Source organism: Phyllobates terribilis, unplaced genomic scaffold, assembly GCF_046119375.1.
Source record: "Phyllobates terribilis strain yellow unplaced genomic scaffold, ASM4611937v1 Scaffold_715__1_contigs__length_759695, whole genome shotgun sequence".
In the NCBI taxonomy this organism is placed as follows: Eukaryota; Metazoa; Chordata; class Amphibia; order Anura; family Dendrobatidae; genus Phyllobates; species Phyllobates terribilis.
In genome coordinates, this window is record NW_027363475.1 from 485,081 (window position 1) to 510,215 (window position 25,135).

At 47.6% G+C, this 25,135-nt stretch overlaps 1 pseudogene; it reads left to right on the forward strand.

Moving 5' to 3' along the window:
• The window catches only part of LOC141236816 (vacuolar protein sorting-associated protein 37A-like), a 37,480-nt pseudogene extending 12,552 nt beyond the window's left edge, over window positions 1-24,928 (forward strand).
• The last annotated feature ends 207 nt before the right edge of the window (window positions 24,929-25,135 follow it).

Genomic DNA, 25,135 nt, shown 5'->3' on the forward strand with positions numbered 1-25,135 from the left:
AATGGGAATTAAAGGGATTGTCCTCTACTTTGATATTGATAACATCAGCATTGGGTATCAATATCAAATCGATGGGGTTCTGACAGCCCCCCAGAGAGGGAGCCGCATGCTCCTATTCACTTGTGAAGATGGCCCCCACTGATTCCATATTAATGACCTATCCAATGGGTAAGTGATCAATATCAAGGTAGTGGGCAACCCCTTAAAGAAAGCAGACCATATTAGGTACTTCTAGAATATCGTTGTCCCATGCTGTTGATAGACCCCACCGCGTGTAATCGGTACCCTACAATGACATGTCATCCATAGTCATGTCTTGTAGCACTGGAGCCATTAAATGATGTTGCTTGGTGGCTCATGACGTCACTATAGATGATGTGTATTAATGCAAGTTGTTTAATTGCTACTAATAAGAAATCACTTTAAATCAATATGGAGGCTTATAGGGTCCTCTCAGCTTCCTTTTACATATGGAAGTAGTGGTAGAACAGTATCGTCGATTGTCCCTCCCCAGAAAAATTATCCTTTTTTTTTTTTGCAGAGCTCCGATGTGCCAGTCAAAAGGAAATGGAGTGTCTGCAGATTGGTGTGGGAGTGCAGAGGGGCGTGTCCGTGCACTTGACAGGAGCTGTCTAAGTGCAGGGATACGCCCCAGTGCACTTCCAGACGCATTTGCAGATGTTTTCCACACTAGATTTGTCATGATGGACTCATCAGATCTCTTATAACACCATTACGATCATATGTCAAGGTGCTGACGTCCCTTTATGCCTTACGCTACGTGCCACCTAAATGGATTTTCCATTGAGATGAGATGAGGCTGTTGGGTATTTTCCCCGGACCTGTCACGTTTCTGTAGGCTGCAGTCATGTATCCCGTGTCTTGCTCTAATACTTTGTTTTTATTGCAGTTTACTTCCGCCACAATTTCCTCAAGACAAACCTCTCATCACAGTCTTTCCACCGATAAGACATCACCTGGTGGACAAGCAAGGCCCCAATGTCTCCTGTCCTTTACTACATAATGTAAGGAGACTTGGGAGATTTTCAGCACTGGACTTAGGAATGTTGTAATTTAACCTTTCAATGACTGAGGTGTTTTTGTTTTTTATAAAGTGGATCTGTGTGGTCTCCTGACACATCTGTTTTAGTAATCTTATAAACCCTATAAAATCACAAATGTGCAGAATTTGTGTTTCAGACCACTGTGCAGTGCCTTTGAAGGCTATGTTCACACATTGCGTTTTTTTCAGCGTTTTTTTAATGCAAATTTTCAGCTGTGTTTTACAGTACAAGCAAAGTCTATGAGATTTCAGAAATCTCCTGCTCACACCCTGGTTTTTGTATGATCAGTATTTTGTGATTTGCATTGTTTTTTGCTGAATAGAGCACGTCACTTCTTTCAGTGTATTTCACCCATTGAAAGTAATGTGTAGTGAAAAAACGCCTAGTGTGAACATAGCCTTACATCTAATTGACAATGGGGTGTTACCTTACTCCTTGTCCATGTCTAATCAGTTTGGACAGTAGGCATAATCACTACGACCAGGGGCCTGGCAGTGGCCAGTTGTCAATGTATCCACACATTTCCAGAAGATTGGCACAACGCAGAGGACCTGGGAAGAAGAGATGCCACGGTATTGTTAGTTCATAGGGAATACACCTCTTTATTTTGGTAGATGAGGTCTTTGTCAAACACATCTTCAGCAAAGGAGAACGAAATGAAAGGATTAATGTATGTGTTAATGACCCGGTTCTGCGTGTGCTCTACGTAAAATGTGGCTGCAGATGGCTGTGCTGCATCGACACGTGAGGTTTGGGAGCCCCCTTACATCTAATGGGTGGGGGTCTTACATTGAGGTCCCCACTTCAGACATTTCTGATATTTCCAGTGAATTTTCCAAGGAAGTTTCAGATAAAAATACCATAAGAAAATGTGGTCAACCTTGTTTTAGTTTTTTTTTTTAATATATAAGATTTTTAGTTATAGTCTTTGTTATGTTCACATAGAAGACCGGTGGGTTTTTTCTTTTTTAGTAACAAAGTATATACAGTGGGGAAAATAAGTATTGGACACACTGCCGATTTTGCAAGTTTTCCCACCTACAAAGAATGGAGAGGGCTGTAATTTTTATCGTAGGTACACTTCACCTGTGAGAGACAGAATCTAAAAATAAAAAACAGAAAATAACATTTTATAATTTTTACATACTTATTTCATGCAATTATGCAAATTAATTATTTGATACAATAGAAAAACAGATCTTAATATTTGGTACGGAAACCTTTGTTTGCAATTACAGAGGTCAGACGTTTCCTGTAGTTCTTGACCAAGTTTGCAGACACTGCAGCAGGAATTTTGGACCACTCCTCCATACAGATCTTCTCCAGATCTTTCAAGTTTCGGGACTGTTGCTGGGTGCAGTTGTCCTGTCCCCTTTGCAAAAAAGCACCCCCAAAGTATAAGGTTTCCCCCAGCATGCTTCCCAGTTGGGACGGTGTTCTTGGGGTTGTACTCATCCTTCTTCTTTCTCCAAACACGGCAAGTGGAGTTGATACCAAAAAGTCCTATTTTGGTCTCATCTGACCACATGACCCTCTCCCATGCCTCCTCTGGATCACCCAGATGGTCATTGGCGAACTTCAAACGGGCCTGGACATGTGCTGGTGTGAGCAGGGGACCTGCAGGAGTTTAATCCATGACGGCATAGTGTGTTACTAATGGTAATGTTTGAGACTGTAGTCTCGTCTCTCTTCAGGTCATTGACCAGGTCCTCCTGTGTAGTTCTGGGCTGATTCCTGACCTTTCTCAGAATCATCCTTATCCCACGGGTCGAGATCTTGCATGGAGCCCCAGACCGAGGAAGATTGACAGTCATCTTGTGTTTCTTCCGTTTTCTAATAATTGTGCCAACAGTTGTTGCCTTCTCACCAAGCTGCTTGCATATTGTCCTGTAGCCAATCCCAGCCTGGAGCAGGTCTACAATTTTGTCCCTGGTGTCCTTAGATAGCTCTTTGGTCTTAACCATGGTGGATAGGTTGGAGTGTGATTGATTGAGTGTGTGGACAGGTGTCTTTTATACAGGTAACGAGTTCAAACAGGTACAATAAATACAGGTGAGGAGTGCAGAGTAGGAGGGCTTCTGAAAGAAAAACTAACAGGTCTGTGAGAGCCAGATTTCTTGCTGGTTGGTAGGTGATCAAATACTTATTTCATGCAATGAAATGCGATTTAATTATTTAAAAATCATCAAATGTGATTTTTTTTTGGATTTTATTTTTAGATTCTGTCTCTCACAGTTGAAGTGTACCTATGATAAAAATGACAGACCTCTCCATTCTTTGTAGGTGGGAAAACTTGCAAAATCGGCAGTGTATCAAATACTTATTTTCCCTACTGCGTGCGTGTATGTATATATATATATGTGTGTGTGTGTGTGTGTATGTACAGTACAGACCAAAAGTTTGGACACACCTTCTCATTTAAAGACTTTTTATGTATTTTCATGACTATGAAAATTGTACATTCACACTGAAGGCATCAAAACTATGAATTAACACATGTGGAATTATATACTTAACAAAAAGTGTGAAACAACTGAAAATATGTCTTATATTCTAGGTTCTTCAAAGTAGCCACCTTTTGCTTTGATGACTGCTTTGCACACTCCTGGCATTCTCTTGATGCGCTTCAAGTGGTAGTCACCGGTAATGGTCTTCCAACAATCTTGAAGGAGTTCCCGGAGATGCTTAGCACTTGTTGGCCCTTTTGCCTTCACTCGGCGGTCCAGCTCACCCCAAACCATCTCGATTGGGTTCAGGTCTGGTGACTGTGGAGGCCAGGTCATCTGGCGTAGCACCCCATCACTCTCCTTCTTGGTCAAATAGCCCTTACACAGACTGGAGTTGTGTTTGGGGTCATTGTCCTTTTGAAAAATAAATGATAGTCCAACTAAACGCAAACCGGATGGAATAGCATGCCGCTGCAAGATGCTGTGGTAGTCATGCTGGTTCAGTATGCCTTCAATTTTGAATAAATCTCCAACAGTGTCACCAGCAAAGCACCCCCACACCATCACTCCTCCTCCTCCATGCTTCACTGTGTGAACCAGGCATGTAGAGTCCATCCGTTCACCTTTTCTGCGTCGCACAAAGACATGGTGGTTGGAACCAAAGATCTCAAATTTGGACTCATCAGACCAAAGCACAGATTTCCACTGGTCTACTGTCCATTCCTTGTGTTCTTTAGCCCAAACAAGTCTCTTCTGCTTGTTGCCTGTCCTTAGCAGTGGTTTCCTAGCAGCTATTTTACCATGAAGGCCTGCTGCACAAAGTCTCCTCTTAACAGTTGTTGAAGAGATGTTTCTGCTGCTAGAACTCTGTGTGGCATTGACCTGGTCTCTAATCTGAGCTGCTGTTAACCTGCGATTTCTGAGGCTGGTGACTCGGATAAACTTATCCTCAGAAGCAGAGGTGACTCTTGGTCTTCCTTTCCTGGGGCAGTCCTCATGTGAGACAGTTTCTTTGTAGCGCTTGATGGTTTTTGCAACTGCACTTGGGGACACTTTCAAAGTTTTCACAATTTTTCGGACTGACTGACCTTCATTTCTTAAAGTAATGATGGCCACTCGTTTTTCTTTACTTAGCTGCTTTTTTCTTGCCATAATACAAATTCTAACAGTCTATTCAGTAGGACTATCAGCTGTGTATCCACCAGACTTCTGCACAACACAACTGATGGTCCCAACCCCATTTATAAGGCAAGAAATCCCACTTATTAAACCTGACTGGGCACACGTGTGAAGTGAAAGCCATTTCCGGCGACTACCTCTTGAAGCTCATCAAGAGAATGCCAAGAGTGTGCAAAGCAGCCATCAAAGCAAAAGGTGGCTACTTTGAAGAACCTAGAATATAAGACATATTTTCAGTTGTTTCACACTTTTTTGTTAAGTATATAATTCCACATGTGTTAATTCATAGTTTTGATGCCTTCAGTGTGAATGTACAATTTTCTTAGTCATGAAAATACAGATAAATCTTTAAATGAGAAGGTGTGTCCACCTTTTGGTCTGTACTGTATATATACACTGCTCAAAAAAATAAAGGGAACACTTAAACAACAGAATATAACTCCAAGTAGATCAAACTGTCCACTTAGGAAACGACACTGATTGACAATCAATTTCACATGCTGTTGTGCAAATGGAATAGACAATAGATGGAAATTATTGGCAATTATCAAGACACCCTCAAAGGATTGATTCTGCAGGTGGGGACCACAGACCACATCTCAGTACCAATGCTTTCTGGCAGATGTTTTGGTCACTTTTGAATGTTGGTTATGCTTTCACACTCGTGGTAGCATGAGACAGACTCTACAACCCACAGAAGTTGCTCAGGTAGTGCAGCTCATCCAGGATGGCACATCAGTGCGAGCTGTGGCAAGAAGGTTTGCTGTGTCTGTCAGCGTAGTGTCCAGAGGCTGGAGGTGCTACCAGGAGACAGGCCAGTACACCAGGAGACAAGGAGGGGGCCGTAGGAGGGCAACAACCCAGCAGCAGGACCGCTACCTCAGCCTTTGTGCAAGGAGGAACAGGGGGAGCACTGACAGAGCCCTGCAAAATGACCTCCAGCAGGCCACAAATGTTCATGTGTCTGCACAAACGGTTAGAAACCGACTCCATGAGGGTGGTATGAAGGTCCGACGTCCACAGATGGGGGTTGTGATCACATCCCAACATTGTGCAGGACGCTTGGCATTTGCCACAGAACACCAGGATTGGCAAAGTCGCCACTGGCACCCTGTGCTCTTCACAGATGAAAGCTGGTTCACACTGAGCACATGTGACAGACATGACAGAGTCTGGAGACGCCGCGGAGAGCGATCTGCTGCCTGCAACATCCTTCAGCATGACCGGTTTGGCAGTGGGTCAGTAATGGTGTGGAGTGGCATTTCTTTGGAGGGCTGCACAGCCCTCCATGTGCTCGCCAGAAGTAGCCTGACTGCCATTAGATACCGAGATGAGATCCTCAGACCCCTTGTGAGACCATATGCTGGTGAGGTTTGCCCTGGGTTCCTCCTAATGCAGGACAATGCCAGACCTCATGTGGCTGGAGTGTGTCAGCAGTTCCTGCAAGATGAAGGCATTGAAGCTATGGACTGGCCCGCCCGTTCCCCAGACCTGAATCCGATTGAGCACATCTGGGACATCATGTCTCGCTCCACCAACGTCACGTTGCACCACAGACTGTCCAGGAGTTGGCGGATGCTTTAGTCCAGGTCTGGGAGGAGATCGCACAGGAGACCATCCGCAACCTCATCAGGAGCATGCCCAGGCGTTGTAGGGAGGTCATACAGGCACGTGGAGGCCACACACAATACTGAACCTCATTTTGACTTGTTTTAAGGACATTACATCAAAGTTGGATCAGCCTGTAGTGTGTTTTACCACTTTAATTTTGGGGGTGGCTCCAAATCCAGGCCTCCATTAGTTAATAAATTTGATTTCCATTGATGATTTTTATGTGATTTTGTTGTCAGCACATTCAGCTTTGTACAGAACAAAGTATTCAATGAGAATATTTCATTCATTCAGATCTAGGATGTGTTATTTGAATGTTCCCTTTATTTTTTTGAGCAGTGTATGTATATGTGTGTGTATATATATATAATTTTTTTTTTTTTTTTTCAATACATATTTCACTTTGGAGCTGACATAAGTCATGGACATGGGCTCTGTATCATGATATGTCTCCAATTTAGCAAATCTAGATCATGAAAGTAACTCTGTGAGCTGCCATGTTGTCACCCTGAGTAATATGCTATAGGTATCATTACTGAGTCATATAGTGATGAAGTGATTGACAGTTGCTCCTGCTTTCTATCGAGCGTCTCTCCTGCTCTCTCGAGCGTCTCTCCTGCTCTTTCTCTCTCGAGCGTCTCTCCTGCTCTCTCTCTCGAGCATCTCTCCTGCTCTCTCTCTCGAGCGTCTCTCCTGCTCTCTCTCTCTAGCTTCTCTCCTGCTCTTTCTCTCGAGCGTCTCTCCTGCTCTCTCTCGAGCGTCTCTCCTGCTCTCTCTCTCGGGCGTCTCTCCTGCTCTCTCTCGAGCGTCTCTCCTGCTCTCTCTCTCGAGCGTCTCTCCTGCTCTCTCTCTCTCGAGCGTCTCTCCTGCTCTCTCTCTCGAGCGTCTCTCCTGCTCTCTCTCTCGAGCATCTCTCCTGCTCTCTCTCTCGAGCGTGTCTCCTGCTCTCTCTCGAGCGTCTCTCCTGCTCTCTCTCTCTCGAGCGTCTCTCCTGCTCTCTCTCTCGAGCATCTCTCCTGCTCTCTCTCTCGAGCGTCTCTCCTGCTCTCTCTCTCTAGCTTCTCTCCTGCTCTTTCTCTCGAGCGTCTCTCCTGCTCTCTCTCGAGCGTCTCTCCTGCTCTCTCTCTCGGGCGTCTCTCCTGCTCTCTCTCGAGCGTCTCTCCTGCTCTCTCTCTCGAGCGTCTCTCCTGCTCTCTCTCTCGAGCATCTCTCCTGCTCTCTCTCTCGAGCGTGTCTCCTGCTCTCTCTCGAGCGTCTCTCCTGCTCTCTCTCTCTCGAGCGTCTCTCCTGCTCTCTCTCTCGAGCATCTCTCCTGCTCTCTCTCTCGAGCGTCTCTCCTGCTCTCTCTCTCTAGCTTCTCTCCTGCTCTTTCTCTCGAGCGTCTCTCCTGCTCTCTCTCGAGCGTCTCTCCTGCTCTCTCTCTCGAGCGTCTCTCCTGCTCTCTCTCGAGCGTCTCTCCTGCTCTCTCTCTCTCGAGTGTCTCTCCTGCTCTCTCTCTCTCGAACGTCTCTCCTGCTCTCTCTCTCGAGCGTCTCTCCTGCTCTCTCTCTCGAGCGTCTCTCCTGCTCTCTCTCGAGCGTCTCTCCTGCTCTCTCTCTCTCGAGCTTCTCTCCTGTTCTCTCTCTCGAGCATCTCTCTCTCTCTAGCGTCTCTCCTGCTCTCTCTCTCTCGAGCGTCTCTCCTGCTCTCTCTCTCGAGCGTCTCTCCTGCTCTCTCTCTCGAGCGTCTCTCCTGCTCTCTCTCGAGCGTCTCTCCTGCTCTCTCTCGAGAGTCTCTCCTGCTCTCTCTCTCGAGCATCTCTCCTGCTCTCTCTCTCGAGCTTCTCTCCTGCTCTCTCTCGAGCGTCTCTCTCTCTCTATCGTCTCTCCTGCTCTCTCTCTCTCGAGCGTCTCTCCTGCTCTCTCTCTCTCGGGCGTCTCTCCTGCTCTCTCTCTCTCGAGCGTCTCTCCTGCTCTCTCTCTCTCGAGCGTCTCTCCTGCTCTCTCTCTCTCGAGCGTCTCTCCTGCTCTCTCTCTCTCGAGCGTCTCTCCTGCTCTCTCTCTCGAGCGTCTCTCCTGCTCTCTCTCTCTCGAGCATCTCTCCTGCTCTCTCTCTCGAGCGTCTCTCCTGCTCTCTCTCGAGCGTCTGTCCTGCTCTCTGTCGAGCGTCTCTCCTGCTCTCTCTCTCGAGCGTCTCTCCCGCTCTCTCTCTCTCGAGCGTCTCTCCTGCTCTCTCTCTCGAGCGTCTCTCCTGCTCTCTCTCTCGAGCATCTCTCCTGCTCTCTCTCTCGAGCGTCTCTCCTGCTCTCTCTCTCCCGAGCGTCTCTCCTGCTCTCTCTCTCTCGAGCGTCTCTCCTGCTCTCTCTCTCGAGCGTCTCTCCTGCTCTCTCTCTCGAGCGTCACTCCTGCTCTCTCTCTCGAGCGTCTCTCCTGATCTCTCTCTCGAGCGTCTCTCCTGCTCTCTCTCTCTCGAGCGTCTCTCCTGCTCTCTCTCTCTCGAGCGTCTCTCCTGCTCTCTCTCTCTCAAGCTTCTTTCCTGCTCTCTCTCTCGAGCGTCTCTCCTGCTCTCTCTCTCTCAAGCGTCTCTCCTGCTCTCTCTCTCTCGAGCGTCTCTCCTGCTCTCTCTCTCGAGCGTCTCTCCTGCTCTCTCTCTCTCGAGCGTCTCTCCTGCTCTCTCTCTCTCGAGCGTCTCTCCTGCTCTCTCTCGAGCGTCTCTCCTGCTCTCTCTCTCTCGAGCGTCTCTCCTGATCTTGAGCGTCTCTCCTGCTCTCTCTCTCTCTCGAGCGTCTCTCCTGCTCTCTCTCTCTCGAGCATCTCTCCTGATCTTGAGCGTCTCTCCTGCTCTCTCTCTCGAGCGTCTCTCCTGCTCTCTCTCTCTCGAGCGTCTCTCCTGCTCTCTCTCTCTCGAGCGTCTCTCCTGATCTTGAGCGTCTCTCCTGCTCTCTCTCTCGAGCGTCTCTCCTGCTCTCTCTCTCGCGCGTCTCTCCTGCTCTCTCTCTCTCGAGCGTCTTTCTAGCGTCTCTCCTGCTCTCTCTCTCTCGAGCGTCTCTCCTGCTCTCTCTCTCTTGAGCGTCTTTCTAGCGTCTCTCCTGCTCTCACTCTCTCGAGCGTCTCTCCTGCTCTCTCTCTCTCTCGAGCGTCTTTCTAGCGTCTCTCCTGCTCTCTCTCTTTCGAGCATCTTTCTAACGTCTCTCCTGCTCTCTCTCGAGCGTCTGTCCTGCTCTCTGTCGAGCGTCTCTCCTGCTCTCTCTCTCTCGAGCGTCTCTCCCGCTCTCTCTCTCTCGAGCGTCTCTCCTGCTCTCTCTCTCGAGCGTCTCTCCTGCTCTCTCTCTCGAGCGTCACTCCTGCTCTCTCTCTCGAGCGTCTCTCCTGATCTCTCTCTCGAGCGTCTCTCCTGCTCTCTCTCTCTCGAGCGTCTCTCCTGCTCTCTCTCTCTCGAGCGTCTCTCCTGCTCTCTCTCTCTCAAGCTTCTTTCCTGCTCTCTCTCTCGAGCGTCTCTCCTGCTCTCTCCCTCAAGCGTCTCTCCTGCTCTCTCTCTCTCGAGCGTCTCTCCTGCTCTCTCTCTCGAGCGTCTCTCCTGCTCTCTCTCTCTCGAGCGTCTCTCCTGCTCTCTCTCTCTCGAGCGTCTCTCCTGCTCTCTCTCGAGCGTCTCTCCTGCTCTCTCTCTCTCGAGCGTCTCTCCTGATCTTGAGCGTCTCTCCTGCTCTCTCTCTCTCTCGAGCGTCTCTCCTGCTCTCTCTCTCGAGCATCTCTCCTGATCTTGAGCGTCTCTCCTGCTCTCTCTCTCGAGCGTCTCTCCTGCTCTCTCTCTCTCGAGCGTCTCTCCTGCTCTCTCTCTCTCGAGCGTCTCTCCTGATCTTGAGCGTCTCTCCTGCTCTCTCTCTCGAGCGTCTCTCCTGCTCTCTCTCTCTCGAGCGTCTTTCTAGCGTCTCTCCTGCTCTCTCTCTCTCGAGCGTCTCTCCTCCTCTCTCTCTCGAGCGTCTCTCCTGCTCTCTCTCTCGAGCGTCTTTCTAGAGTCTCTCCTGCTCTCTCCAGCCCTTGTCTGCTTGATCGCTGATACTGCCATACTTTGTGGTCTGTATACACTGTGTTCCAAATTATTATGCAAATAATATTTTCTCAGATTTTCCCATATTACCTATATGAATTGCAGTCATTGTAATTTTCCAGTCAATAACTATTAGAGTACAATTGAAAGGTTTTTGTACAAACTGCCTATGATAACAGTATATTTAAAAAAAAACAAAAAAAAACTCAAACTGCACTCAAAATGCATGTTCCAAATTATTATGCACAGCAGAGTTTTCAACCTTTTCATTTTAATAAAGAACAAAAAAATGGTCTTTCTTGAAATTATAAGCATTAGCAGGTTATTACAAACTGAAATCAAACAGTTTTCAAATCAAAACTTTATTCTAGGTGATGTTACATTTGCACCTAGGACCGCTTGTTCGAAAGGAGCTTCTGAACTCTCTCGTCCATTGAATTTGTCAGGTTTTGGATGGTTTCTGCTTCAATTGTTTTGCATGAGGACAGAATACCCTCCCAGAGCTGTTGCTTAGATGTGAGCTGCCTCCCGCCATCATAGACACTCCTTTTGATGATGCTCCAGAGGTTCTCAATGCGGTTGAGGTCAGGGGAGCATGGGGGCCACACCATAAGTTTGTCCCCTTTTATGCCCATAGCAGCCAGAGATGCAGATGTGTTATGTGCAGCATGAGATGGGGCATTATAATGCATGAAAATGATCTTGCTGTGGAATACACGGTTCTTCTTCTTGAACCATGGAAGGAAGTGCTGTTTGAGAAACTCAACATACATTATGGAGTTCATCTTTACCCCTTCAGGGATCCTAAAAGGGCCGACAATCCCTCTCCCCATGATTCCAGCCCAAGACATTACTCCACCTCCTTCTTGTTAGCACCGTAGCCGTGTTTGCATGGGGTGTCCATCAACCAGCCATCCTCCACTCCATCCATCTGGACCATCAAGATCATTTCATGCATGATAATGCACCGTCTCATGATGCACATAACACATCTGCATCTCTGGCTGCTATGGGCATAAAAGGGGACAAACTTATGGTGTGGCCCCCATGCTCCCCTGACCTCAACCCCATTGAGAACCTCTGGAGCATCATCAGAAGGAGTGTCTATGATGGCTGGAGGCAGTTCACATCTAAGCAACAGCTCTGGGAGGGTATTCTGTCCTCATGCAAAACAATTGAAGCAGAAACCATCCAAAACCTGACAAATTCAATGGACGAGAGAGTTCAGAAGCTCCTTTCGAACAAGGGGTCCTATGTGCAAATGTAACATCACCTAGAATAAAGTTTTGAGTTGAAAACTGTTTGATTTCAGTGTGTAATAACCTGCTAATGCTTATAATTTCAAAAAAGACATTTTTTTTGTTCTTTATTAAAATGAAAAGGTTGAAAACTCTGCTGTGCATAATAATTTGGAACATGCATTTTGAGTGCAGTTTGAGTTTTTTATTTTTTTAATAATATACTGTTATCATAGGCAGTTTGTACAAAAACCTTTCAATTGTACTCTAATAGTTATTTGACTGGAAAATTACAATGACTGCAATTCATATAGGTAATTTGGGAAAATCTGAGAAAATATTATTTGCATAATAATTTGGAACACAGTGTAAAGCCAGGAATCTCTGATCATGTTAGGTGTTATTATGGCATTAGCCACATGATTCTTTCTGATGAGAGTTTACAGCTGTTAACATCTTAACAATTTTCTCCTTTTTTAGTTTACTATGCACTCAGATCTTGGGAAAATAGTCCAGAATTTACTAGAAGAGTTTTGGAAAAGCCCTCCAACCCTGGCCCCAACCTCTGGCTCTTTCCCCTAGTAAGTAATTATATTGTCCTGAGATCTCAGATCCTTCCATTGTTATGGTGGAATATCATCTAAGTTTAAAGGGTTATTCCAATATTCTTAAAGTGGTGAAATTGCAAAATTCTTGTAAAATCAAGCAATTTAGTAATTTACTTGTTATTAAAAATCCTTTCCATTCTCAACAATGGAAGTATATTTAATTTTATTCTTTTCTGCTTCTGCGGTGGCAAAATACAAGTCCTTCCCAGTAGAGCTTGTAAGCACTGCCCGAAGCTGGCTGGATGGCTGGAGCGCACTGCCGGCTTCAGTGCCGCTGCTTCCCAGATGCTGCAAAGGCAAAATGATCTCTGCTTGCAGCACCAGAGAGCGCATAGTTCGGACAAGCCGCACAACACATGCCGCTGCACCAAGCTGTCAATCAAGCAGGAGCGCACTGCTCCCCATAAATCGGGAAGCGAGGAGGCTGGGGAGCGGTGCACTTCTACTTGATAAGATGGCACATCCGCTTTTAGCACTTATTTCTGCTCATCTGAACGATTGTTTACCCTCACATTGCGGCTGAATTTGTGGTTCCATGTAGCAAATGACAGTAAGTTCTAATTTTGACTGCAGGTTTCTTTGTAGAGTTGTACCTTAACTTGTACCTGAACATTTCTTTTTCTCTCCTTTAGACTTTTAACATTATCAAAATTCAGACTTTACAAATTATGGGTCCCCTCCTTTCCATATTGTTTGATGGGAATACCCACTGTACACCAATGCTGAGAGTTTTGTACCGAGTGGTTGGGGTCTAAGGGCTAGCGTTTCTCCTTGTGGAGAATGCCAAGCCAAGCCTGGCATGTCAGAGTGAGGAGACGTATAAGCCGTGCATGCTCCTCTGGGCAATTAAATATGCAAATTGTCTCTTCAGAGAGGAAGAGGATTAGAACTTTAGCGCCACCTTTTGGAAGTAATCCTAAAAGTCAATATCGACCCTTTAACGAGCCTTGCCATATGACTTAGGATAAAAGCCAAACCAGATTCTCAATTTGCAGACACGGTGTGTCGGGGAAACTCTGCATGATGCCGCTGCACATGAGACTATGTTCACACGTCAGTAATCATCCATTAGAGCGTTCTAACATGATTACTGGATGTGTGAACATAGTCCGTATCCAGCAGCAATCTGATAACAGAACAGTTGTGCAGGCCCAACTTTTTTTTATGTGGCAAAAAAAACAAACTTATTTCAATTTGATCCATTTTGTAACATTGAACCCTATGGAAAACTGATTTGTTAATTAGCCATCCATTTTTTTTTTCATTTGGCAAAAGGTTAATTGTTCTATTTACTGGATCAGTTTCAAAAGGAAGAAAACAGATGGCTAATAAACGGATCCGTTTTCCATAGACGTCAGTGTTTAGAAAATGGACCGAGTTGAAATTAGTTTCTTTTCAGGTGGACAAAAAAGTTGTGTCAATTATTTTTTTTTTGTGTGTGAATGGATCGCTGCTGGATCCATCCTACCTGATGATTACTGGACATGTGAACATAGGCCAACGCTATGGGAGCTGTGGAAATGGCGGTGTGTTCACAATCATTTACACTTCAGAGACCAAAGAAGTCTTCAGTTGTAGTGACAAGTTGGAGTCACAGTGATGTCAATTTATCTCCATCACTCAACAGAAATCTGTGGCGGTGAATAGAAGAGACTTGGAGCACAAAGCTGGTGCGATGGGGCGGTCATTTTCAAGACTGCTTAAGCTGTAGCGTTATTGGCAGCACATCATCGCCCTGTGTGATCAGATCGTGTGCTGCTGAGATTCTATCATATTAACCATCATTCTGTGCGGACAGAAGTGCGGCTCGCCCGTCTAAACATCTCCAGAAGTGACTGCCTATGGATATGATGCTGCTGATGGGCAGAATGGGTATAATGACTAAACCCAGCATTACAGGGTGCTATATACCATCCAGACGGCTCCTCTTACTTCTCTTGTACATTTTCTGTCCGTGGATGTGCTGTATGTTGCTGCTGCCGGTAAGCAGGGCCCGGACAGTTCTCTCCCATTGTGCACCTTGCATGGCGGCTACACTAGCAGTAGAGGAGAGGTGATCATCTGGCAGCCCATGTGGAGTACGGGCTACATTGTGTCCTCATGAAGCCTGTCAGTAACCTTATCTGCACATTAACATCTCTGGTATACTAATAGGATTGCAGGGTAACTGTGTGTTAATACGTGTGTATCTGTCCGTACACAGTATGTTCAGAGCTGCAGAATTACAGCACATAATAGGCTGATCTATCTGCTGGCATGTTGGCGACACAGCATCTACCTACAGATATTGTATGTCCTATTTCATTACGATGGTGCTTGGGAGAATACTAATCTAATGAGGGAAACCCTTTCTTGTCTTTCCGCCTGTACAGCAATCCCGCAGGGAGGCCTCTGCACCCTCTTTCTGGCTTTTCTTTGTTTCCACCTTTCCCTACACAAGATAACAATAGATCAGTGCCAGTATCTGAACCTGTTCCTTCCACATACAACTCTGCCAAAACTGCCGCCCCCGCATACGGCCTAATTACAGATCTGCCGGTGCCTGTCCCCCCGTCTGAAGTAAGTGCGCAGCCGTGATCAGAAAAAGCCAAAAAATGTCAATTAAACTTTAATAGGTGGGCAGGGAAGATGTTTCTGTAAAGGGGTTGTCTGGTCTAAAACGACAAGTCTGCAGTCACTGTGTATGACTGCAGACTTGTGAATCCTCACATAGAGCACACTGCACACAGTGAGGATTCTGTGGTGTCCACACCGGGAAAGGCGGTCAGGTGGCCACAAGTATACAATATGCGTACTTCCGGCCACAATCTGGCTACACTGTTTCCAGCGCGCTCAATGCAAGAGTATTGTGCGAGGCCTTGAACTGTAGTTGGATTCTGGCTGGGAGTATGCATAGCGCGTACTTGCAGACAGCAGTGCACACTATGTGAGAATTCACAAGTCTGCAGTCAGTGTCATGTCGGATCAGAAAACCCCTTTAAGAGCTTGTCTAATCTTGTTTCATCAGGAGCACACTGCTCCTCTGTCTTGCTGGCTACCTCCTTGCTGGGGCAGTGCTCTCCTGAAGATGGACAGTTTCAACCAGCGGCATGGTCGCGCCGCTGGTCTGAACTATGCACTTTCCTCTGCTGTCGGCAGAGACCGCTTTGACTTTGCAGCGTCGGAGGAGCACAGAGGTACTGAATCCAGGGATCTGGCCAACTTCAGAGCTGCACTTGCAAGCTGTATAGCAAACTGCTTTCCTTGCCTAGGAGACTGGCCACCACTGATAGACAGCAGCAGTGGCCGGTAACCTAGGCACCGAACATTTCTGTTTCTGTAGTCTCTCACCAGTACCTGTATATATTTCTTAGGTGGGTGTGAATGGTTTTACATATAAGATGCCTGATCTCCCTGAAACGTTTCCTGAGTTGTCAGATTTGAGGTTTGTATTTTTACAACTAAAATAAAAATAAAAAAAAGTTAAATTTTTATTTGTCAAAAAAAAAAATTCTGAATTCTATATTAGTTCTAATGATAAAATGACATCCATCCTAGTATTCCCCAGGGCCACCCCTATAGATAAGTCTGTGCGTGCTTATTCTGCACACTGGCTTCTCTGTACCCTGTTGTAACATTTCCATGAAAGTCTTCGACGCACGTTTCTCTTTTTTTCGACTTCAGCGTGTCACAGCTCACCGATATGATGGAGCAAGAGGATATTCTTCTGGAGCAGTTTGTAAATCTTCCACAACTAAAACAGATTATATCTGATAAAGAGGAGCTAGTGAAAAATATCGAGGAGCTGGCAAGTAAGATTTGGTGGATGGTAGTTGAATACGGTTTTGAGGAATGAAGAGTTTTTCTGGTTCTTGGGAAAAAAAATATAGATAGATAGATATACAGTACAGACCAAAAGTTTGGACACACCTTCTCATTTAAAGATTTTTCTGTATTTTCATGACTATGAAAATTGTACATTCACACTGAAGGCATCAAAACTATGAATTAACACATGTGGAATTATATAGTTAACAAAAAAGTGCGAAACAACTGAAAATATGTCTTATACTCTAGGTTCTTCAAAGTAGCCACCTTTTGCTTTCATGACTGCTTTGCACACTCTTGGCATTCGTCTTTGTTCGACGCAGAAAAGGTGAACGGATGGACTCTACATGCCTGGTTCCCACCGTGAAGCATGGAGGAGGAGGTGTGATGGTGTGGGGGGTGCTTTGCTGGTGACACTGTTGGGGATTTTGTAACATCTTTTAACCCCTGTAATCTAAAACCGAATGCCAATCCTGCAACAAATTTACCAACTTTTGACACAGACCATCCAATCTCTGCTGCCCTTCCCACAAGAAACAATACCGCCATCTCTCTATCTCCATCACTCTCCATCACACCCCACTCCAGAATCCAACTTTGCCATACTCGCCATGATGCCTCGTATGATGCCCAGGTCTGCCTCGTAATGGACTCCCTTATTAACCGTCCGGCTCCTCCATAACCATTTGCCACAAATGCGAAGGGCATTCTTGACCCACGTCCCCTGCCTCTGGTGCTAGCGCCCGAAAACGGTCCCACTGAAAACGAGATAAGGCATCTGCTATAGAATTTTGTACACCTGGAACATGTACCGCTGTAATCCAAGCGTTCAAATTGAGACAACAAAGAACTAGTTCCCTGAGCAGCCTAATAACTGGTGGGGATGAGGCCGACAAGCTGTTGATGACAGACACCACTCCCATGTTGTCGCAATGAAACCGAATTCTCCTGTTGGCAAAACACTCCCCCCAAATAGTAACCGCAACAACAATAGGGAACAATTCCAAAAACGCCAGGTTCCTCGTAAGTCCCCTCTCCGTCCACCCAATCGGCCATGCCCCAACACTCCACCGCCCTTTCCAGTAGGCCCCGTATCCAGCACCTCCCGCAGCATCTGTAAAAATCTCACAATCAAAACTGCTTACAAACTCCTGCTGGATTAATGACCTGCCATTATAGCTTTCCAAAAACAACTTCCAAACCCTCAGGTCCTCCTTGTGTTCCTTATTTAGGCGGATAAAATGATGAGCCCCACGCACTCCTGCTGTGGCGCCTGACAACCTGCGACAAAATATTCTGCCCATTGGCATAATCCTGCATGCAAAATTTAAGCGCCCCAACAGCGATTGTAGCTCCCTCAGGGTCACCTTGCGCAACCTCCCGACTCTATCGACCTCCTGCTTGAGCAGACACAATTTATCTTCAGGTAACCGGCACTCCATCCTTTCTGTATCAATAACAATGCCCAAAAAACTTAGGATTGTGCAAGGGCCTTCCGTCTTTTCTTTTGCCAATGGTACGCCAAAATGCTCCGCTACCCACACCATAGTACCTAACAAATTCCTACACAATAACGATTGCGGAGGGCCTATAAACAAAAAATCATCCAAATAATGAATGACTGAATTAACTGATGCCAGGTCCTTCACCACTCATTCCAAAAAGGTACTAAACGTTTCAAACAAAGAACACGAAATTGCACAACCCATTGGCAAACACCTATCCATGTAATATGCCCCATTCCAAAAACAACCTAACAACGGGATGCTATCCGGGTGAACTGGCAGCAACCGAAAAGCCGACTCGATATCCGTCTTGGCTAGCAACGATCCTGACCCATATCGCCGTACCCATCGCACCGCCGCATCAAATGATGTATATTCAACTGAACATAATTCCTGTGCAATGCCATCATTCACCGAGAGCCCCTTCGGGTACGACAAATGCTGAATCAAACGAAACTTATTCAGCTCTTTTTTGGGCACAACCCCCAGTGGCGAGATAATCACCCCACTGCTAGGTAATACCCGAAACGGTCCCGCCATTCTGCCCAATTCCACCTCCTTAGCCAACTTCACGCTAACCACTTCCGGATGAAGGGAAGCCGACGTCAAATTTTTTAGTGAAAAGGGGACCTCGTGCTCAGGAGGAGGGATTCTAAAACCTTCCAAAAACCCATCCGAAATGACCTTAGCCTTCGACTGATCCGGATACCTACTTAGAAAGGGGGCCATCGCGTGCACCCTCACCGGAGTCAACCCTTTGACCGGTACCCACTGTCGGCTTTCCTTTACCCTTCTTAAAGCATTTTGATGCCCCGTGTGAGCTTCCATTACAATGGGAGCACACGTGTTTGAATTTACAGGAGGTCCCGTACTTGCATTGGCCGTCATTAAATTGCCAGCAAGTTCCCACTTCCTTCTTAGTGCTTTGTGCCCCTTGTTTACCTCCCCCTTGTCCTGCAGATTGGTTACCACTACTGCTGCTCCCATGAAAGGACTGCCCATACCTCAGTGGGGCCATAACCTTCAGCCACAAACCAATGTCCTTTTGATCCCATCTGATCTCAGGGCGGACTGCCTTCCTCTGACGAAATTGCTCGTCATATCGTAACCATGCCTGACCCCCGTAAGTCCTATAAGCCTCCCCAATAGCATCAAGGTAGCAAAACAAACCCGAACAATTATCAGGAGCTTTTTCTCCAATAACGCTAGCCAATATTGCAAATGCTTGCAACCAATTGACAAACGTCTGTGGAATCAACCTTCACCTACGCTTCTCTTCTTCCTCTTTTTTACTGTCTTCCTTTTTTCCCTTATCCAGGTTAAACTTTTCCAACGGAAGAAGGGAAAAAATTTCGACATACTCGTCCCGCCAAATTTTTTCTTTAACCTCTTTTTTTAAATGCGCCCCCAATGGCCCCTCAAAGCACACGTATACCTCCCCTTTCGCCCTATCATCCAGTTTTATACTATCCGCATTTTCCTTTTCTGTCTGCACACACACCGACACCCCAGAAGGTGTCCCAGCTGTACACCCCGCCGACCTGGCCGACTCGCTCCCCACCTGCAACAACGCCGGTTGACTAGGTAGCCAAGCCCCCGCCGGTGACAACCCCCTTTGAATGGCCCCCCCGCCGTCTATTCTCGCCAAAATGCGCGACATGCTAACCAACAAATCCCTAAACCCGCTTACATCTGACCCACTACCTCCCCTACCATTTTCCCTGCTGGGCCCAGACACCTGCCTATCACCTAACCCATCCGCTACAGACCCCGCGGGCGACAAACCATACATAGACGCATACTCACGAAGCTGCGCAGGTGCTGTGTCCCCGCCAGCCGTACTCCCCGAGTCCTGATGAGTCCTTGGTTCGTCTTGTTCTTCTCCATAATCCAGTCCGACCGACCCCTGCTGCTCAAGGCCCGCGCCCCTGGCCTCCTCCTCACCAGGGGGGACCCGAGCCCGTGCCGACCTCTCCGCCGTTCGTCCTCCAGTCCTCACCGCCGACCGTGCACCTCCGCGATTTTTAGACCTGGACTCACCAGCCCGATCCGTGTTGGTCCGTGGATAACTGCCAGGCAACTCCGTGCTGCTGCCCGCCGCTCCATCCCTCTGCCTGGAGAAACTTGAGCCAGGCAGCAGGTCCTGGAATTGTTGCTGCCTGCCCGTGTAGCTCCGCTGCTGTCTGCGCCCTCTGGTCTGTCTGGCAGGCACCCCGACAGGAACGTCGCCAGGTGTGCCTGCCGCGCTGGTGTTCCCTCCGTTCCCCGCTGCAGGATTGCCGCCCTTTTTTCTTTTAAATAACCGGCGTCTTGAATCTCCGCTGGATCTTGGAGTGGGGGGCGTGTCCCTGCGCCCGCCGCTCATTGGCTGTGCGTCCCTTTCGTCTGTCTCCGGGGCCGGAAGTGACGTAGTCCCCATTTCCGGTGAGGCCCCGCCCCCCGGATGACGCGTCTGCGGCCCGGGCCTTGCTTCCGGCGCGGCCTGGGCTCTAGTACTGCGGCGCGCCGACGGGGGAGGCCGCACCACGACGGACCGGGGAACTTCAGTCGCGGACCGCGACCCGATGCAGGGGGAGCCCGCAGACCGGCTGGGCGGATTCCTGCCGCGGCGGGCACGCCGGCAGGGGATTCCGCCGGCATGCTCCCCGGACACAGGGTCCCCTGAGGGGCTCCGCAGCCTGCGCCTGCTGCCCGTACCAACCATCTCCAGGGAAAGCCTCTCGGGGGGCCGCGTCCTCCTGGCACTTCTTCCCAAACCCGACGGGGATTCTTCCTTTCCGGCATTCCCCAGAAGTCCGGCCAGCTGGGCCTCAAGCCACCCTCCTTGCCTGGATCTGGCAGTCTCCCTCAGCCTGGCGATAAGGGACTCCACGGACTCCATAATAGCGAGAAGAGTGTCCAAGCAATTAGAAAGGTAGAAATATATATATATATATATATATTTTTTTTTTTGATCAGTGCTCCAGAACTTCTCTCAATGACTTCTTCCCTGGACTGCCCGTTTTCCCGCACTTTTCCCTATTATACCTCTTCCCCCCTTTACCCCACCCCCATCCAAATGCCAGCCCCTCCAAGCCAATACCCAATCCCGACCATTGGGATTTAAAAATTGCACCCTCCTGGCCAATCCCGGTCATGTGGGGCTTCCTTCTAGGTTCCCATGCCTCCAGCCCCCTTCTTGAGCTGAGCGAGGTAATGTGGCGGATACGGGGCTAGAGAAGATGGCGACTGCGGGACAGTGATATCACCTCTTGTGAATGGTGGATTCTATTGTATATTGATTGTTACCTTTCATTATTATCCTGTCTGTGATGATCATGAGACTGATGCAAAGCCTTGTGAACAGAATAAGAAGTTTGAGTCTAGTATTAGGATTAATGGCCAGTTTGCATTTTTTTTTTATCTAGATTGTGTTATGGAAAATTGAAAAAAAACTCAGTAGTTAAAAATAACATGTAAAGAGAACCTGTCAGCTTTCTCATGCCTCCCGAAGCGCCACCATGTATTTATTCATCTTTTTGTACCCTGTGTAAAGAGCCCATTAATAGTGGCTTACTGATTTCTAACATTTTTATAACTGCGGCCGTGATAATAAGTAGGTGAATATTTGTGGGGGCATTGCAACGCGCCCCACCACTAGTCACCCTCTAATTAGCAAATTGCCACCACAATTATAAAATAGATTTTCGCCAAATGCAGAAATCAGAAAGCCACTAAAAGGGGTTTGTTAGGACGGGTATAAAGTGAGAAATAAATACATGGTGACGGTTTGTGATCTCGGGGGAGCTGACAGGTTACCTTTAACATAAAGTCCTGGTCATTTTCTGATGACACATTCCCTTTAATTGCAGAGCTGTGCTGTCAGTAGATCTCTTTGATAAGTTAAAGGGTAATAAAAGCCCTTTATGTGTCCTGTGGAAACTGGACTTCTAATCTGCAGAAAGCCGCTGAAGCCACAAATGACATTATTGTTCAGTAGAACAAAGGGAACGTTCTGAAAGGTTTACAGTGCGGGGGGATATGGATGGCGTGCACTGTAAGGGGGCCATGCAAGAATTGGCTGAATATTGAAATATTACTATATGTATGATGTCGCTACTAGTGATGAGCGAGCGTGCTCGTTTAACCCTTTAAACGAGCACGCTCGGGTACTCGCCAAGTAGTTTCGGCGTGCTGTGCATATCGGTTGCAGCCGCAGCAGCTGCATGTGTCGCGGCTGTTACACAGCTGTGACACATGCAGAGACTGGCTAACAAACAGGCAATCCCTGCATGTGTCACAGCTGTGTAACAGCCGCGATACATGCAGCCGCCCCGGCTGCAACGGAAATGCTGAACACGACGAAACTACTCAGCGAGTACCCGAGTGTGCTCGTTTAAAGGGTTAAACGAGCACGCTCGCTCATCACTAGTCGCTACATGTTCCCAGATTGCCACTATAGTCCTATACAATGTTTTCAGCATCATCTCGCCCAGTTTTCCATATAATACACATTTTTATATCAGCTGATCTTTTCTACTAGACAGACGACGGGTCCAATTGTCCAGACTTGTATTTAATCCTGATGATTAGTACTGTGAGGTTATAGCATGTGAATGGTACATGACCAGATGCTTTCACAGCAGCCAACCAGAGCTTGGCTTTCATTTTTTAGGAACAGTTTGAGGAATGAAAGCTGCATTATGATTGGCTGCAATGGATGATCTGTAAATGAGCCCCATTTGCTGGGGAAACCTACTGCCGCTAGTAGAATAGGTGAGTCCCTGTGCCATATGGGATGAGGTGTAACGTCCTGCTCCTTCCCCCCTCGCAGAGCTGCGGTCTCAGCGCACTACAGGCCAGGTTAAAAGTCGCTGCCCACCAAGCTGAAGAGGAGGCTGACAATTTTGCCGAAAATTTCCTTGAGGGAAAAACAGAAATAGATGATTTTTTAACTCTGTTCATGGAAAAGAGAAGAGTAAGTGCTGTGGTATTGGTTTAATAGTGGTGCACCTTATACTGGGGAATTGCATGAATAGCAGTTCCCTAAGATATGTCTGTATACAGGGAATTGCTGCCATTAATGGTTCAGTATCTGGGCTGGTCAGCCTTGGATCCATAGAGCGAATGTTACCTGTGACGCGCCCCCTGGGCCATATTCTTTAGGGGAATACCCGGAGCCGGATCAGATGGGGGTTGTAGTCTCCGAGTGGCTGTGACCCGGTCCGTGCCCAGGGTGTCAAGCTCAGAGTATGTGGCAGTCCTACAGATGTTATAAAGTTCTTTATGTCGACTACGCCACCCGTTGTATTGCGGTCACTACGGCCGCCGCTGCAGCAGGGTCCGCTGAGGCTGATGGTGTTGGTGCAGCTTTTGATAGTATAACCCCCAACGGGTGGGGTATAGCCTCAGGGGGTCAGGTGCAGAGGATGGGGGTTGTGGTGGTGCAGCATAGATGGTAATTAAAGACAGAGTCGGGTTGTGCAGTTTAGGGTATTTACTCACTGCTGATGTTCCGGTCACTCCAGCTTCAAGTGACCACCCGAGCCGTGCTGCGTCCACCAGGTCCTGGATTCAGCCAACCCCCAAGCAAGTCCGGAGCATGACCCTGAGCCCTCCTTCTTGTCCTTTCTTCTGGCCGTCCCCACCAGGGATCCACCTAGGTCCAGCTCCCTCGGGCCTTCTGTTGGGAGACCCTTGGCCTTGGGTTCCCTGACCCTACATGTGGTTTGCCTTCAGGGTAGATGTGGTGGGTGGCCGTGGCAGATCCTGCCCACGGCCTCCGGTCTCTGGCTGGGGTGTGCTTAAGCCCCCACCAGTTTGGGATCCGGTACCCTATTGCCAACTCTTCACCCGATGATGGACTTTGGGTTCTCAGAGTCCTTTTCTTGTTTCCCCCTCTGGGTCTCTCTTTCTTTCTCCTCTCTCTCTCTGGGGCTTCTCTGCTCTCTGCTCTCTTCCTCTGACTCTGCAAAGACTGACAGACTGACTGTCTGTGGCAGACTGACTGACCCTGATCTTAGATGGTGCCCACCTTAAATACTCCCTCTATGTGTGAGCTCAGGTGACCAGCACCCAATGAGCTCCTAACTTTACCCAGGCTGCTCCCCCTATCTGCCCCTACACTACTGGGATGTACCACCCCCCTCCCACTCCAGCCAGGAACAGACTCGGTCGTACCTGCACATTTCTAAGTGGGAGTACCGTTGGTCTGTTCCTCGGAAATGGGATGTGTGTAGTGCATGCAGCTTTCTGAGCTCAGTTCCACACTCCATCCTTACCCGGGAGTGGAATATCACACCTCTGGGTTGAGGTGCAATACCCCTGTAGCAGCCGAATCCTCAGGGTGCTACACCTGCGGTCTGGATCTGGTGGAGCAGCGGACACGGCTTGTACCGATGAGCGGGAAGCCATGGACTAAACATTGTATGTCCTCCTAGAGAGGAAAGAAGAGGTTAATCCAGCTCCCCTGCTGATTGTGCATACTCCCCCCAGCAGGGCAAAATGGCTACAAGAGGGGTGCACCCAGCACCAGGGCCGAAGAAAATCATTGTAAAAACCATTTATTGAAAAAAATGTTACCAAGAATTCATCTAATAAAAAAAGCATTTCTCCGAGGCATGCACGACTGCCGCGCTTCACACCATGTGTTCTCCTAGTATGTTCTAGCTCTCCAGCGCTAGGTGGGGGGGAAATAATGAAGGTATAGGGTATCCGGTGCCTCTCCACATCAGCACAATGGTGATGTCAGAAGCCTCGGGGTTAATGCGGCTGAGAAAGTTCCTCCACCCAAGAGAGGAGGCGATGGATCACATAGTAGAAAACATAGAGGCTTCATGGCTCCTCACATTAAAGATCAGAGAACCAGATGGCATGCATGCTGGAACTGATTTAATGGATATTAACGAAATAAATCATTGATTTGAAAAACAAATGTCTATATATTCAGTTCAGAGAACTAATGATCTGTCTACATCATATCCTATACCTTCATTATTTAACCACGACCTAGCGCTGGAGAACTACGCCATACTAGGATTAAGAGCGCAGAGTCTGAAGTGCGGCAGTTTTAAAAACTTTTCAATAAATGGTTGTTTTTACAATGATTTTCTTCCGATCTGGTGCTGGATACAGCCCTCTTGTATTGTATGTCCTCCTGTGTTATCTCAGTATGACTGGCAGTCACTGATGCCCCTATAGTGCACCTATACAACGACTGCACGAAGAAGCCTAGGAAAGACAAAGATAGTGACTGACACCGGCTCCATGGCCCAAGGTGGCATTGTAATTGCTCTCTAGATCATATTGTGCATCTGTGCAGAGCCGAGTCCTGTCATGTTTCACTTATGTCTCTAGAAGCCATTCACATCACTGACGATTTGTCTCCTATCTCTCAGTGCTGCCACAGTAGAGAAGCTGCAACAGTCCATAACCCTGCACAGCCAGAACCATGCACCGCTATAGGTGCGATAATATACCGCCATGTTGTCTGCATGTTTATATACACCATCCATACTATGCACCGCTATAGGTACGATAATATACCGCCATGTTGTCTGCATGTTCATATACACCATCCATACTATGCACCGCTATAGGTACGATAATATACCGCCATGTTGTCTGCATGTTCATATACACCATCCATACCATGCACCGCTATAGGTACGA